The sequence below is a fragment of the Carlito syrichta genome, unplaced genomic scaffold, assembly GCF_000164805.1.
Source record: "Carlito syrichta isolate Samal-C Ts95f unplaced genomic scaffold, Tarsius_syrichta-2.0.1 Scaffold289477, whole genome shotgun sequence".
NCBI classification, from domain to species: Eukaryota; Metazoa; Chordata; class Mammalia; order Primates; family Tarsiidae; genus Carlito; species Carlito syrichta.
The window spans coordinates 1-16,670 of NW_007233573.1; the positions used below are offsets into that span (position 1 = coordinate 1).

Here is a 16,670-nt window from a genome sequence, read left to right on the forward strand (position 1 = left end):
GAAGGAAAGTTTACACAGATCAATGTCTCTCATGAACATAGATGTAAAATCCTTAACCAAATTATTATTAAATTTAAAACAAAAATGTCTAAAAATAATTATATAACACATTCAAATGGAATTTATTCTCAAGTATGCAAGGCTGCTTCAAAATTTGAAAATCAATTAGTGTAAACCACATCAACAGGCTAAAGAAGAAAAAAAGTCACATGACTATGTCAATAGATGCAGAAAAAAGACATTTGACAAAATCCAACCTCTATTCATGCTAAAAAATAAACTCTCAGTAATATTAGAGTAGAAGGGGATGTTCTCAACTTGATAAAGAATATTTACAAAAAGTCTATGGATAACATTATACTTACAGGTGAGAAATTAGAAGCTTTCTCACTAAGGTTAGGAACAAGGCTAGAATGCTTCCTCTTTCACAACTTTTCAATGTGACACTGGAAGACCTAAATGCAATAAGACATGAAAAAAAGTTAAAACTCACAGATTGGTTAGAAGAGATAAAAACTGTTTTTGTTCACAGATGACATATTGAGCTATTAAAAAAATTTAAAAGAACCAACAAAGAAATGTCCTTGAACTAATAAGCCATTATAACAAGGTTTCAGTATTAAAGTTAATATTAAAAAGTTAATCTCAGCCAGGTTCGGTGGCTCAGCCTGTAATCCCGCGCCTTTGGGAGGCTGAGGTGAGTGGATTGCCTTAGCCCGCGGGTTCGAGACCCGCCTGGGCAGCAAGACCTCATCTCTACAATAAATCAAAAAAATCAGCTGGGCGTGGTAGTGCATGCCTGTAATTCCGGCTATTTGGAAGGCTGAGGTGGAAGGATCGCCGGAGCCCAGCAGGTCGAGGCTGCGGTGGCCGGGAGCGGCCACTGCACTACAGTCTGGGCGACAGAGTGAGACTCCAACTCAAAAACAACAACAACAACAACAACAAAAAGTTAATCTCTCCCAATATATCAGTAAAAAAGTAAAATTTGAAATTAAAAATGCAATGGACATGAACACCCCTAAATACTTAAGTATAAATCAATAAAATATGTGCATAATCTATATGTGAAAACCACAAAAGTCTAATGAAAAATTAAAAACTGAATGAATATAGAGATATTCCATATTCTAGTCTATCAAAGTGGATGAAAGGTATATATTCCCTAACTCTCATCTCACCTGCCTCCCATGGTGAGGAGTCCAGGGAGTGTTAATGACCTTAGATAGAAAATTATGTTTGTCAGTAGTGGGAAATTGCTGGAGGGCAGGGGGTGGTATTGGCAGTAGTGGAATTATACCAGGGGTAAGGGAGCACACCTCATCAACAAGGGTACCTGCATAATGAACATTTGTATACTTAACACTGAATTGTACCCCACTCTTTAAAATTAAAATTTTTTAAAAATAAAAAAAAATTATGTTTGCAGAGAAAGTTTATTGATCACTTCTTTCTGTGCCCAGCTACCTGGGTTATCTTCCTTGTTATTTTATCTGATGATAGGCTATCTACCTATATATAATATATAATATAATATGTTACAGCAATATATATTATATAGAGATACATAAAATATATGCTATAAATTATATTTTTATTGATGCATTATTGAACATATTTGTGGGGTACATATGTTATTTTCATGCAATGTGCAATGATCAAATCAGAGTAATTAGGATATCTATTACCTCTAATATTTATTATTTCTTTATGTTTGGAACATTTCAAATCTTCTCTGCTAGTTATTTTGAAATATACAACAAATTATTGTTAACTATATTCTCCCTACTGTGCTATTGAACCCCAGAACTTATTCCTGCTATTGAACTATATTTTTGAACCCATTAACCAACTTCTTGATTTCCCCCCAACCTCTTCCAGTCTCTGGCAAATATCATTCTACTTTCTACTTCCATGAGATAAACTCTTTAAGTTCCCATATATAAGTGAGAGCATGCAATATTTGTTTTTCTATTCCTGGATTATTTCACTTATTATAATGGCCTCCAGTTTCATTCCTTTTGCTGCAAATGACAGGATTTCATTCTTTTAATGGCTTATAGTATTCAATTGTGTATGTATACAGCATATTTGTTATCCATTCATCTGTTGATGGACACTTAAGTTGATTCTATAACTTGATTATTGTGAGTGCTGCAATAAACATGGGTTTGCAGATAATGCTTCAATATACTTATTTCCTTTACTTTTGTTTATATATACCCAGCAGTGGGATTGCTGGATCATATGGCAGATCTAGTTTTAGTTTTTTGAGGAAACTCCCTCCTGTTTTCATTATGGTCATGCTAATTTACATTAATACTAGCAGTATTAGCATTCTCCTTTTTCCACATCCTTGTCTTCATCTGCCATTTTTTGTCTTTTGATAATAGCCTTTTTTTCAATTAGGGCAAAATGATATCTCACTGTGGTTTGGACATGCATTTCCCTGATTATTAGTGATGTTGAGTATTTTTTTACTTCATACTTGCATTTGTATGTCTTATTTTGAGAAATGTCTATTCAGATCATTTAAAAAATGGATTTGGATTTTTGTTTTGTTTTGTTTTTCAGTTGTTTGAGTTCCACATATAGTATGACTATTAATCCTGGTTGTTGTTTGTGTATAGAAATGCTACTAATTTTTTTCTGTTGATTTTGCATCCTACAACTTTTTTCATCAGATCTAGGAGTTTTTTAGTAGAACTTCAGGGTTTTCTGTATATAGCATCATGCCATCTACAAACAGAGACAACTTTACTTCTTTCTTTCCAATTTGGATGCCCTTCATTTCTTTCTCTTGCCTAATTTCTCTGGTTAGTACTTCAGTATTATGTTGAATAAAAGTGGTAAAAGTGAATATCCTTGTCTTTTTCCAGTTCTTTGAGGAAAAGCTTTCAACTTTTCCCTATTTTGTGTGATGGTGGCTATGTGTTTTTCATGTCTGTCCATTATTGTGTTTAGTTAGATTTGTTCTATACATGGTTGGGGATTTTTATTATGAAGAGATGTTGAATTTCTCAAATGATTTTTCTGCATCTATTAAGATAATCCTATGGTTTTTGTTATTCACACTGCTTATGTGATTTGTGTATGATGAACCATCCTTGCATTCTTAGAATAAATTTAACTTGATCATAATTATTATTATTTTTTTGAGTGGAAGGTTTCACTTTGCCACCCAGGCTAGAGTGCAGTGGCACAAAATCACAGCTCATTGCAGCCTCGAACTCTTGGGCCCAGGCGATCCTTCTATCTCAGCTTCCCAAGTGCTGGGACTACAGAAATGCACCATTATGCCCTGCTAATTTTTTGATTTTTGTTTTTTATATATGGAGTCTTGCAATGCTGCCTAGGTTGGTATCAAACTCTTGGGCTAAAGCAATCTTCCTGCTTTGGCCTCTCAAATGCTGAGATTACAGGCATGAACCACCGTGTCTGGACTTGAATGTTCTTTTTTTAATGTGCTGCCGGATTTAGCTTGCTAGTATTTTCTTGAGTGTTTTTACATTTCCATTCATCAGAGATATCAGCTTGTCAGTTCGTTGTTGTTGTATTCTTGTCTGGTTTTGGTATAAAGGTAATTGTGGTCTCATACAATGAGTTAAGAATAATTCCTTTTTAAAAAAAGAATTTGAAAAGAATTGATATTAATTCTTCTTTAAATGTTGAGTAGAATTTTGCAGTGAAACCTTCAGGTCCTGGGCTTTTATCAGAGACTTTTTATTACTGTTGTATTTTATTACTTGTATTTGGTGTGTTCAGATTTTTCTATTTCTTCTTGGTTCATTCTTGATAGATTGTATGTGCCTTGGAATATATTCTTTTTTTAGGGTTTCCAATTTGTTAGCTTACAGTTGTCCATAGTAGATTTCAGCTTCAGGTCCTATGCTTTGGGGAGGTGTTAGTTCCCAATGGTTGAGCTGTAAATTTTGAGATTCAAATGGGTTGGTCCTGTCCGCCACACCCTATGATGATCCAGGATGGCCTATAATACTAATAGAAGAGGAAGCTGGAGGTGAAAGGATGGGGATGAACCCTTCTGCGACAGTCTTGGAGAGTGCTTATTATACAATGAAATCTCAGTTGGTATCTATTGGCCAGGCTGCCTGGGCAGCCTCAGGGGGCTCAGAAAAAGAAAGAAAGGGGGCTCCCTGAAGGTAGGGAAGGGGATCACAGAGAGGAGCAGCTGAGAGAGGCAGACACAGAGGTGGGACATTGGCTAGCACAGGAGGGGAACCAAGAATTCTTGAAAGACTGCCACAGGGTGCCACAGGGTGGAATCTGCAGGCCCTCCTCTCCTGTGTTCTGGGTTGGCCAGGGGTATACAACTTGTGGGCACCTGAGCCCAAATGAAGGAATCTACCTCTCTGGGTTCTTCTCCATGAGTCAGAGCCTCAAACTTGCTCTTAAATCCATTTTTAACCCTGGTCCCTCTTCTCCTCAAACACCTCCCATAGGTCTCTATTGCCCACAGGATAAAGTTTAATCTTGGACTCTGAGAGAATCAGGGCTTCTTCTAGAAGCTCAGTGATCAGCCAGAGAAGCAGTCAAGGTCTTGAGTCAAGGTCTTGAGCAGTCAAGGTCTTAAGTCAAGGTCTTGAGCTTACCACCTTGCTTCCAAACACCAGTGCCCATTCTCTGAATCCTCACAATTGTCCCCTGCTGGTTGTCTGTAAGGATCAGGCAGAGATGACAGCACAATTTTATTACTGAAATTTCTGCAAAGGCAGGTGCGTGGGATGGGAGAGTCACTGCAGGCCTGCACTCAGCATCTTTACCTGCAGGCAAAGCCCACTCCCTGCGCACAGGATCAGCTCCAGCTTTCTGCAGGGCTCAGAGCGGTCCACAGCACAAGGAAGCAAAGTAGCCTCAGTGCCAGTACCACCTTCATCTCAGTTGTGGGGAATGTCTGCCCAATGCAGTTGCTGAGGGTGGGAATGGGACTCTGACTGCACCTAAGACCCCCATCCTGGCCCCATCGCACCTGGAACCTGTCGTGGGGCCTGCCAACCCCACTCAGATCAACTTGAGAGGTGAGAGGTTGGGGTGGCAGACGACTATGCCTGGGTCCCCCAAGTGGGCTTGTATATCCCCTGAGCCTGGCCTAAACCCCAGTCCCCAACTCACAGCAGAAGACTGGGAGGAGCCTCTGAGCACACCATAGACCCCTGTTGTGCCTGTCCACAACCATTCTATGGTCCTTTGCTCATAACCTCTTGAGGAGGGGTAAGCTGCAACTCTGACTATTTGCAAATCCTCTTCTTGCTTTTTCTTGTCATGAACAGACATCCACCCTTCCCATCCACATCTCCCTCCCTGCCTCAGATACATGCCACCCTCACCTGGGCCCTACTGAGAAAGGAATGAAAGTCAGGGGCAACCTCTCTTTGATGTTTTCTGGGTCAAAGGGGAAAGGAGTCATGGACCTAGAGGAGAGACAGGCTTGCTGGGTGTGGTCTCCCAGGACACCTAGTCTTCTAGTTCTATGTTTTGCAGGGGAAGGGGATGGCAGATTTCCCCAGTCAAAACCCTGTGCCCTCTTCTAGGATCCCTGGAATGGACAGAAGTTTAGAGGGGGTGGACAGCATCTCAGTGTCTGGCCACTCTGCTGGGTTGTGATGGACACCCAAAATAGAGATAAGGCAGATAATACCTGTGGGAGAGGAGGGGCATTCAAGGTAAGTCCCACTACCTGATGGGCCCTCTTCCAGCCCAGAAGCCTCTTCCCTTTGACATGGTGGGCACCTTTGGGGATGACGCAGCCATCAAGGAGCACAATGTCCTGGGTACAGCAGCGGGAGATTATTGGGGTTGGGGGATGCAACTGCAGACTCTCCTTGATGCACATGGTCAAGAAGGGCAGCTGGGCCAGGTCCTTACTAGGAAACCCCCATAATTATCCAGGGAATTAAAACAGAATCTGCCAGCCCCTCTGCACCTAGTAAGACTCTTTCTCCCTGTAGCAAAATGAAGTCCAGATGGGTCAAGTATTTGAGAAGTAGAAAAGCAGAAAAAAATTCAGCAAAGCAGAGAATTAGAAAAGCACAGAGAAAAATTAAGACAAGTATTTTAAAAAGATTTTCTAAGAAAAGCTCAATATCTAAAAGCCAATGGTAAAAAAGACAAGTGTGCATAAAAGGCAATGTGGGAGCATTTACTGAGTAAAGACTGGATGCATGAATGATGCAGGTGTTCTGGACAAGAGATGGATGACTTTCACACCCAGGTGTTCTTTATGGGTTCCTGGACTGGACAGTAGGAATGGAATTAGGGTACAGAAGAGCAAACACCCAGGAAGTGAAGATGTTCACAAAAATTATCTTTCAGGGAGAAAAAGAAGGGAGTAGAGGGGAAGCTCATTTACTGAACATGTGCTAAGTGGCATCAAATCTTGTCACCAATGCTCCCAGTAGCCTGACCTTTCTGTCCTAAAAGCCTGCAACCTTTCCCCTGTTGACCAGGCTAGGTACCAAACCCTGTCTCTGGTTTATGTTCTTATTCCCACTAAGTGATAATGGGCAGAATTGACATAAACAGCTTCATCTCTCCCCACCTGGGGAGCAGAACCCATGAGAGAGCTCAGGAAGAGGGCTTGAGGCCCTGCACTCACCATTCAATATCTTCAGTTTCAGGGTCCCTCAGGAGCTCTTTCTCACCTCCTGCTGGCAGCTCTCCAGGTATTCTGGCTGCCTCGTGAGGTGGTACAAGACCCAGGAGAGGTCACTCATCATGGTGTCATGGCCTGAGAAGCAGCAAGTAGGTGTGAGTCTCTGGGCTGCTTCACACCAGAGGGTGGACAGCACCCACACATTGAGGCCCTCATGGAGGATGAGGGAGGAGGAGGATGGACAGATGAGTGATCTAGGTTCCACCCACCCACCCTTAGGATGGAAAGACCCCTGTCCACACTGGGACCTCACCCACAAACATGAAGATGTCGGCTTCTGCTCTTACATCATCTGACAACTCTTTCTTATCTTCATTCTGGAGAGGAGGCATAGCCCCTCAGATCACACTAGTTCTGAGGCTCCTGAGTCTAGCCTGAAGCAGTCTCTGATGATCTGTGCCCTTTCCAGAAACCCAAACCTACCCTGCCCTCCTAGATCTCTCTGGGTCACCATTGCTGTAGGCCTAACCCTACGGGCTTTCTCCCTGAATTTCTTGCCTCCTATTTTGCCCCTGGTGGGAGGAATCCACAATCCTTGGATATTTTCATGTTTCCACATAATGAGGACTATCAGAGAGAAAGTTACTGCCAATGTGAGTTACAGGATGCTTGAATGGCAATTTGCCTTGGGGGTTAGAAAATAAGTATTGCTCCAGAGATATTTACTCAGATTCTAGAAGGGTAAGTACAGAGAACATTATCTGTCTCCCCTGAAGGCATTTAGGTTGTAAACTAATAGATGTTATCTCACTGGAAAGAAGCAGTTTATAATCCAGAATGAAGCATGTGCTTTCTCTCTGTCTCTTTTTCTTCCTCCTCCCCCGCCCCCGTGAAATAGAAGGGAAAGATGTTCTAGCTGTTCTATATAAGTCCCAAGACTCATAATGTGGGGACTCCTCCCCTGTGGTGTCAATTCTGGTGCACTTACAGATAAAAGCATTGCATTGCCCTAGGAGGAATATGGGAATAGGGTCCAGCACTGCAGTCCTACTCTGGTTGTTGTTGTTGCTGTGACTAATAAATTAGTTGTTCTGATTTAGGGTTTGGAGCATCTGTGAGTATAGATACAGGCTTAGAAAATACATATATATATTTATATTTATGTATATATATGGGGCAGAATAGCTTGCGACTTGTAACTAGAGTAAAATCCATCTCAGGTTCTTCACTGTTTCAAACTTAGCCACCCCTTGCTGGCTATATCTCTCCCTTTGTCAAGCATCTTCTGTGAATCTCAGTGCCCTCTGGATCGAGTTCAAGTTATTTGATTTGATATTTAAAATCAAGCTCCATTGTACCTTCTGAATCCAAAACCCAGAGAAGCCTCAGCAGGAGCACATCAATGAAGACAAAGTCTTGGCCATGGTCTTGGCCTTGGGGAAGTCAACGATACCTCGAGTGGGGAGAGTACAGCGTTGCTCCTGGATGATTCCATCTGTGAAGTCGTGAACCAGGTTGCAGGCCTTGTGGAAGCACCACCCATCAGGGGTGAGACAGTACAGGAAGTCCATGTACAGAAGGACCTGTTGGTTCCTTTTTTCAGCATGGGCTCTGAGCTCCAAGATGGTGGCAGTATACTCACTGGACTTGAAGGATGAGGGGATGATGGAGGAAAAAACTTAACACGCCTGAAGCCCGAGGAGTACCTCCTACCAAACAACAGAATACGCCTCACCTTAGGAAGCTGAGTATCCAGAAACAGGTGAGCCAACAGATACAAAGTGAGGATCAGCTATGAGACTCGATTCTCCAAACTCTCTTCTTTCCTTGCATCCCATCCCTGTGAGCTGTCTGCATGCCCCCAAGCACCCAGAGCATGACTTAAACATCATGCCCATTTTCTCTCATCCAGTATCCAGTCCTGCTGCATTTTCTTCCCCAAACGGTCTACACAATTCAGACCTCATCCTCTTCCAACTTGCCCATGGCCCAGCCCCATTGCCTTCTTGATTCAATGTCAGCTTTATCTAGTGTCTACCTGACAGTCCTTCACTGAGCTCTGCTCTGGCCATATTTATCATCTGCTCAATTACCTTTCATGGCTCCCTCAAAAGGTCATGATAACATTAATATCACTTTATTTTGCTTTCAATGTCATTGAGATCTATTCCCTGTATACCTCTGCAACTTCACTTCTGCCGTGTTGCACATGCTTTGCTCATCCTAGCCTCCTTGCCTTTACTCAAACATTTTTACCTTCCTAAAAGGACCACTTGTTTTCTTTCCCCTTCCCAGTCTTTAAAGCCCAGCTATGATACAACCCCTCCAAGAAAGCTCCTCTGATTTCTTTGATCATCCTCTTTCCCCCACCTACTCCCTTGAGTTCATGGCATGAGTTCCCAGGTACAGGCAAGGACTCACTCCTGACAATTGCTGTCAAAGCTGATGACGCATTTCTGCAGACTGTCTAAGGTCATGAGGCTGATGTGCTCAAACATGTCCAGAGGGGTGCTGCCCTCAGATGCCAGGCACCACTGCCATTTGGCCTGGCCAGAGAAAGGGACAGAGCTGGGTATGGGTCATGGCTCTCTTGAGCCCCTTCCCAACCTCTAAAACCAGGATGGATGCCCCCAAGACCACACTCCAAGTCCTCTGCTCCAGGATCTCTTCCCCAGAGAGGACCAAGCTGGGGTGGGAATGGAAGCTGTTGCTATTTGGAAATGAAGAACTCATAGATGGGAGTCAGGAGAACTGGGCCCAAGTCCTGGATTTACCTCCTAGACTGTGTGTGCCCTTGGTCAACTCATTGCCCTCCTCTAGGTCCCACCTGTCAAATCTCACTAATAGTTATGTTTACCTGCTTTAGTGACAAATTATCAAGTTATAACCTCTGCTACACCACCTCTAGTTCATTTATTAGCCGAGTGAACTTGAGCAATCTCTGTAATTTCTCTGACCCCCAGTTTCATCTGTAATGGGTAAAAGAATAACCCCTACTTACCAAGTTGTTCAAATTAAATTGGACAGTATATACTCATATCACAGAATTGGTACACAGCATTATTTCTGGCATGTAGTGAATGCTCAAGAAATGTCAAATTTTGTTGTCTTCATGGTTGTAAATTGATTTAAAAAATATCCCTATGTTGGGAGAGGAAGTCCTCAATGGACCCTGAACATCCTTTCTGAGCATGCCAAGAATGTGAGACCCTGATGTACTGAACATGGATAATTTCTCAGACTTGTGTCTGCAGAGAACAACCTTGAGAGATAAGGTAAGGACTGCCCTGGACAAACATCAGGCTTGCTTCTGATTGCTATAAAAGCAGATTGCCTAAGCCTAATGCTCCTCCTCTGTAATGTAATATACTATATCAGTAGGCATCTGTAGAAGCCAGCTAAGCCAACTTCAGGGGATTTGGGTGGCTTGGAAAAAGGATGAAAACCAACAAGAAGCACATGCTGCTTGTGGTGCCATGAATAATCAACTTCCCTTTGTCTCTGACCCAGGAGTTTTTTGTCTTCTGGAAGAATCCATGAAAGAGTAACGAGTGAACTTATCAGTTTGCAAGTAATGGAAGTATAGTAGGCACTTCACAAAACCCTTACCCACAATTCTTCACTTCTCCTTGTATTCACACTCTTTGCTCTGTGATTTTCAGTAACTTCCATTAAGACATGAGGCCTATTTTACCCCCTTTGATTCCATGCTGGTACTTTTACTTTGGCCCAATACAAAGTGGTGAAAATGAGAAGGAAATAACCCTAATACATCTAAGCCCAACGAGTCACTACAGCTACCTCAGAACCTTGTCTCTGCCATGTGAAGCACGGTGGTGCCTTGTGGAGGGAGAATATCACAAGGAGTAAAGTCCAAACTTCCCAGCTGAGATCATCCTAGATCAACCTGAAGCTGGGAAAGCCCCAAATATGTGTGAGAACTGAGCCAAGGTCAGCAAAGCTGCCTAACTGACCCACAGCAGCTCATCTACCATGAGTGATCCCTTCCATGTCAACAAGAACCAGTCACCTGTCCCTTAAACTTGTTAGCAGTCACTAGCAATCATAAACCCTCATTACTCTAAACCAGTCAGTTTGAAGTGGCTTGTTACTCAGCAATAGCTATGCAATTCTAATCTTTACTCTCTAGATTTTTCTGTTACTATGTTCCAGTGGCATGACTCCATTACATCTTCTTATTTCCTTTTAAGTAGGGATTATTATCCTCACTTTACAGGTGAGAGAACCAAGTTTCAAAGAGGAAGTGCAATTGCTCTGAAGTAACTCACACTGCCAAAATTCCAAACCAGATGTTTGTGGTCCGTTTATCCCATATCACCTGACATGGATCTGGGACAAGGGACATGGCCCTGTAGGTCCTGATATGGTCACAAAATATGTGATACCCCCTGCCCCCCTCATGACATAATATGCTTTAACAGGGACTGATGTGGTCTGATATGACCTCAATGTACCTCAGATGGGCCTCAGATAGGACTTAAATATGATCACGTTAATGTCCAGTTGGGACCCTGAATTCAAAAGACTCACGTGCATGATGTTCACAGTCTTATTGAAAATCTGCACATGGGGTTTCAGGATATTGAAATGGAAGGTGGGCGTCAGCATCCAATGGTGGTGACTCCACTTGTCACCAGCACTTAGCAGGAGCACATCCCCCAGTAGGGAAGCCAAGGGCAGTGGGCAAGTATCTTCCCCTGGCCAAAAAGATTGTCTCCAACCCCTTAACTCGTAGTGACTCACCCATCCAGGGCTTCAGGAATCTGTAGAAGACCATATCCTTGGGTGAAATAGCAGCTAACACAAATGAGAACACCAGGGACCATGGAGAGGGGCAGGAGAGGGACATTGGGCATGGGTTGGAGGCTCCCAGCACTTTCTTCCTCTAAGTCCAGCATAGAAGGAAGGGGGCTGAGAACAGGGGAAGAAGGGAGGAGGGAACAGGTGAGGGAGGACCAGAACAGACTGCAGCAACCCTAACATGACACAGCACACCTCTTAATATGGCTCCTGCATGATCCAATATGTTCTGCAACACCTGGGCACAGCCCATTGTTTTATAAAATGCCTGTCAGGGGCAAAAGACACTATCTTCCCCAGCACTCTTTGACATCTTATGGCATGGATTTAGGGGGATATGGCCCTATGATGTGTTAACATGCCCTAACATGGCTACAAGATACATGACACCCCCCAGCATGACATAATATGCTCTAATATGGACCTGAGATGATCTGACATGACCTAGTATAACTCACAGATGGGTCTCAGGCAGGATTTAAATATAATCTCATTAATGTCTCAGATGTGGCCCAGATATAACCAAGACTGTTCCTCAGGCATGACTAAAGCTTGTCTTGGACAAGACTCAAATAATGTCTCAAAGAGTTCAAGGGGCCATGGGTTCCAGACCTTGGACAAGCCCCATATATGACCCACAAGTAATCAGCAGTAGAAAAAGGCATTTCAAACTGCAATTCCAACAAGAACTAAACTTTTCCCACATGCCCAAAATGTTCTTGGCCACAGATGAGCCCCAGGAGCACATGTCCATGTGATCCCAAGTGTAAGCACATAGATGCAACCAGGTATAACATATAAACCTTGGGCCATTTATTGGACTCTAGCAAAAGGGCAGGCTTTGTGATGGAAACTGAGCATCATAGGCCCTGTAAGGAAAGAACTGCCTGAAAAGGAAAAGTGACACAGAAAAAAGTAAAAACCAGGAGAGGGAAACAGATACTCGGCCACCATGTTAGAGACCTAGCTCCAGCTTGCCTAAAGGCCACTTTCCCTGAATTTTACCACCAGTAAGTTCCCTTTCTTTGTTTAGCTGAATGGGGTTGAATTTCTATCACTCACAACTGAAAAAGCCAGAGAGAGCTGGAACCTGCCCAGAGGTACTCAGCATTTTAGTGTCACAGCCATGGTCTCTGTGGGATTTTGCCTCTTCCCCTCCTCAGCCTGGCCTGTCCAAGGTAGAGAAGGGCAGAAGGAAAGGGAAGGGTAGCCGGCTGGCTGGGTTTTTCTAGGGGAGATTCCTGGGGCCTGGAGCAGGAGGGAAATGAACATATGGTGGACCAATTGCAAGATGGGGTATAAGGAACAAACTCATCAGAGGTGAACATCCCTGAAATAACAGCCTAGATCCTCCACCAGCAACAAGTCTTTCTCATTGCTTTGGGCATGGGCATGGCCAAGGCTCATGCTAGCTTTGGCAGGGAGCCTTGAATTCTAATGACACCTACTGCATCACCCTGCCCTCTGCTTTAGAAAGTTACCCTCCATTTTTCCAGGCCCAGCTCTAGCAATTCTTCCTTGAGGAAGTCTCCCAGCCTGCCACAGCAAGACTTGCTCTCATCTGGGCTGTCACAACCATCTTCTTCTGGCCTATTTCTGACCCAACAAAGTTGGGGGTGTCTCTGTCCAGACTCATTTCCTCAAACTTGGGGGCTTCTCCAGGACTGGGCCCTGAATTTAGGTCTCATGGTACCCCAGGGGTACCCAGAACAGCAGAAGAGAGGGACAGATGGCAGTGGAGGAAGGAAACACCAAGATGGGGATTGGTGAATACATGAAAGACAGAGGAAGATAGCTGAAAGAGAAGGGATAACAAGGGTCTGGGGTATGGCAAGGAGCACACAGAAGCTTAGAGGAGTCAGGGATAGAAGCCCTTGAAGTACCATGGCACCCACCACCACAAGCTCTGTGTAGGTACCTGAGGCACTGGTGACAGGTCAGATGATGTCAGGGTGGCATAAAATGATGATGGGGAAGGTGGGACCTAGTCAGATCTTAAAGCCCTGGCGACAGGTAGTCATAACCTGAATCAGGAGCCTCATGCCCTCCTCAGTGGGTGTGATTTGAAAGCAAGACAGGGGCCATCATCTCCTGTGATGGTTAATTTTAGGTGTTGACTTGACTCAGCAAAGGGATGCCCAGATAGCTTGTCCAACATTATTTCTTGGAGTGTCTGTGATGGTGTTCCCAGAAGAGATTAGCTTTTGAATCAGTAAACATAGGAAGGAAGATCCACCCTTCCCAATGATGTCCAGCATCATCCAATCCATTGTTGGCCCAAATAGAAGTAAAAGGTGAAAGAAGGTCAGATTTGCAATCTCTTCTGGAGTTGGGACATCCATCTTCTTCTGACCTAGGACATCACAACTTCAGGTTCTCAGGGCTTTGGGGATTCAGACTGATTTACACCCCCCATGTCCCTGATTCTCTAGCTTGCAGATGACATGTAAGGAGATTTCTCAGTCTCCATAGTCACAGAAGTTCTCTTCTCTTCTCTTCTCTTCTCTTCTCTTCTCTTCTCTTCTCTTCTCTTCTCTTCTCTTCTCTTCTTTCTCTCTCTCTCTCTCTCTCTCTCTCTCTCTCTCTCTCTCTCTCTCTGCAGAAGAGGTAATAATCATATCCTATTGATTCTGTTTCAAAGGAGGACCCTATTATAACTCCCCAGGAGGAGCCACGGGAAGTTCCAGGCTGTGTCTCCAGAGATAATGCAGCCTCTGCAGTGAACAGTGTGTCTGGATTCTACAAAGATGGAGCAAATCTGATTCTTCTCTCTTGAGATCATCTCCAAGTCACAAGAGAAAATTTCAAACCATAGGGGGAAGACACACTGTCTGTTCACAAGTGATGAGCCCACCTCAGCACAAGAGGACGAATTTTATTGTCCTGGGAGCAGTTCTAACCCTGGGATGTCCACAGCAGGAGCGCCTCAAAGGGTGTGTTTTGGACAACACTGTTCTCTAAGACTTGTGCCTAAGGATGGTTCCCACATCTTTTCCTTCCCTGACTGGTCCTCACAGGCTCTGATTTCTCCCAGGGACAAGGGTCTGCACACTGGGGACCTACTCTTCTCAAAAGCCTCCAGGAGCAGAGGTGACTCTAATTGTCCCTTCGGATGGCAGTTCCCACTTGTGAGCATCTTCTGCACACCACGCTCTGTGCTAATGAATCCTGTGCACCTGCCCACCACACCTGTGGACACGCCCCTCAATCCTGCTGTTTTCACATGAACAGATCAGTTCATGCCACCCAAGGGGAGAGCAGGTCTAACTCTGAGAGCAAGGTCTGGGAGAGGGAGAAGAAAGGCTTTGAAAGGGCAAGTGAGTGGCCAACTTTTATCTAGGTTGGGCAAAATGGACATCTTAAAAATTAGGGCATCCTAGAGGTAACAATTTATCGAGGAAGAGACAGATGCCCCTGGAAAGGCAGTCAGTGGGAGACTGTCCAAAATGGTCTTCTGGCCCAGCTGGGGCTCCGCAACAGAAAATGGGCCAGGCAAAAAACAGACCCTAGACAGTGGGTTCAGAGGGTCTCAAATCCAGCAGTGAAGAAGGTGGAAAAGCCAGAAAGCCCACACTCTGTACAGCTCATTCTAGATACTTCTCAGAGGTGCACTAATGCAGAGGACAGGAGAAAAAATTATTCAAAGAGGTTCAGGCTTGAGGACAATAAAAGAAGGATGACTTGGGATGGAATAGGAGAGGTGTGAGTGAGTAGAGAAGTGAGTGGGTAGAGGAGTGAGTGAGTAGAAGAATGCATGAGTGAGTAGAGGAATGAGTGAGTAGAGGAGTGAGTGAGTGAGTAGAGTAGTGAGTGAAGGAATGAGTGAGTGAAGAGAAAAACAAGTGAGTGAGTAGAGGAGTGAGTGAGTAGAGGAGTAAGTGAATAGAAGAATGAGTGAGTGATCAGAAGAATGGGTAAGTAGAATGAGTGAGTGAGTAAAGGAGTGAGTGAGTAGAGGAGTGAGTAGAAGAATGAGTGAGTAGAAGAATGAGTGAGTGAGTAGAGTGAGTAAGTGAGCAGAGGAGTGAACGAGTTAATGGAGGAGTGAGTGAGTGAGGAGAGGAGTGAGCGAGTAGAAGAATGAGTGAGTAAAGGAGTGAGTGAATAGAGTGATGTGTGAGTGAGTAGAAGAGTGAGCAAGTAGAAGAATTAGTCAGTGAGCAGAGGAGTAAGTGAGTAGAGGAATAAGTGAGTGAACAGAAGAATGAGTGAGTGAGTAAAGGAGTGAGTGAGGGAGTAGAAGAGTGAGTGAGTAGAGGAATGAGTGAGTGAAAAGAAGAACAAGTGAGTAAAGGAGTGAGTGAGTAGAGGAATGAGTGAGTGAGTAGAAAAATGAGTGAGTAGTAGAGTGAGTAAGTGAGCAGAGGAGTGAGCTAGTTAATGGAGGAGTGAGTGAGTGAGGAGAGGAGTGAGCAAGTAGAAGAATGAGTGAGTAAAGGAGTGAGTGAATAGAGTGATGTGTGAGTGAGTAGAAGAGTGAGCAAGTAGAAGAATTAGTCAGTGAGCAGAGGAGTGAGCGAGTTAATGGAGGAGTGAGTGAGTGAGTGAATAGAGGAGTGAGTGAGTGAGGAGAGGAGTGAGCGAGTAGAAGAATGAGTGAGTAAAGGAGTGAGTGAATAGAGTGATGTGTGAGTGAGTAGAAGAGTGAGCAAGTAGAAAAATTAGTCAGTGAGCAGAGGAGTAAGTGAGTAGAGGAATAAGTGAGTGAACAGAAGAATGAGCGAGTGAGTAAAGGAGTGAGAGGGAGTAGAAGAGTAAGTGAGTAGAGGAATGAGTGAGTGAAGAGAAGAACAAGTGAGTAAAGGAGTGAGTGAGTAGACGAATGAGTGAGTGAGTAGAAAAATGAGTGAGTGAGTAGAGGAGCGAGTGAGAAAAGGAGTGAGTGAGTAGAGGAATGAGTGAGTGAGTAGAGAAATGAGCGAGTAGAAGAATGAGTGAATGAATGAGTGAGTAGAGGAGTGAGTGAGTAGAATGAGTGAGTGAGTAGAGGAATGAGTGAGTGAATAGAGGGGTGAGTGAATAGAGGAGTGAATGACTAGAAAAACGAGCAAATGACTAGAAGAATGAGTGAGTGAGTAGAAGAACGAGTGAGATAATGGAGGAGTGAGTGAGTAGAAGAACGAGTGGGCCTCCTTCCAGCTTCTCTGATGCCCCAGGTTGCAGCCTACCCACATCCCAGCTCCTAGATCCACATTACCACCCCTCAGTTAGTCCATCCACCCTGATACCCCAGAACCAT

The 16,670-nt window shown here is 44.0% G+C and overlaps 1 pseudogene; it reads right to left on the reverse strand.

Annotated features, from left to right (window-relative positions):
• Positions 1–4,751: 4,751 nt before the first annotated feature.
• The window catches only part of LOC103256440, a 16,433-nt pseudogene continuing 4,514 nt past the window's right edge, over positions 4,752–16,670 (reverse strand).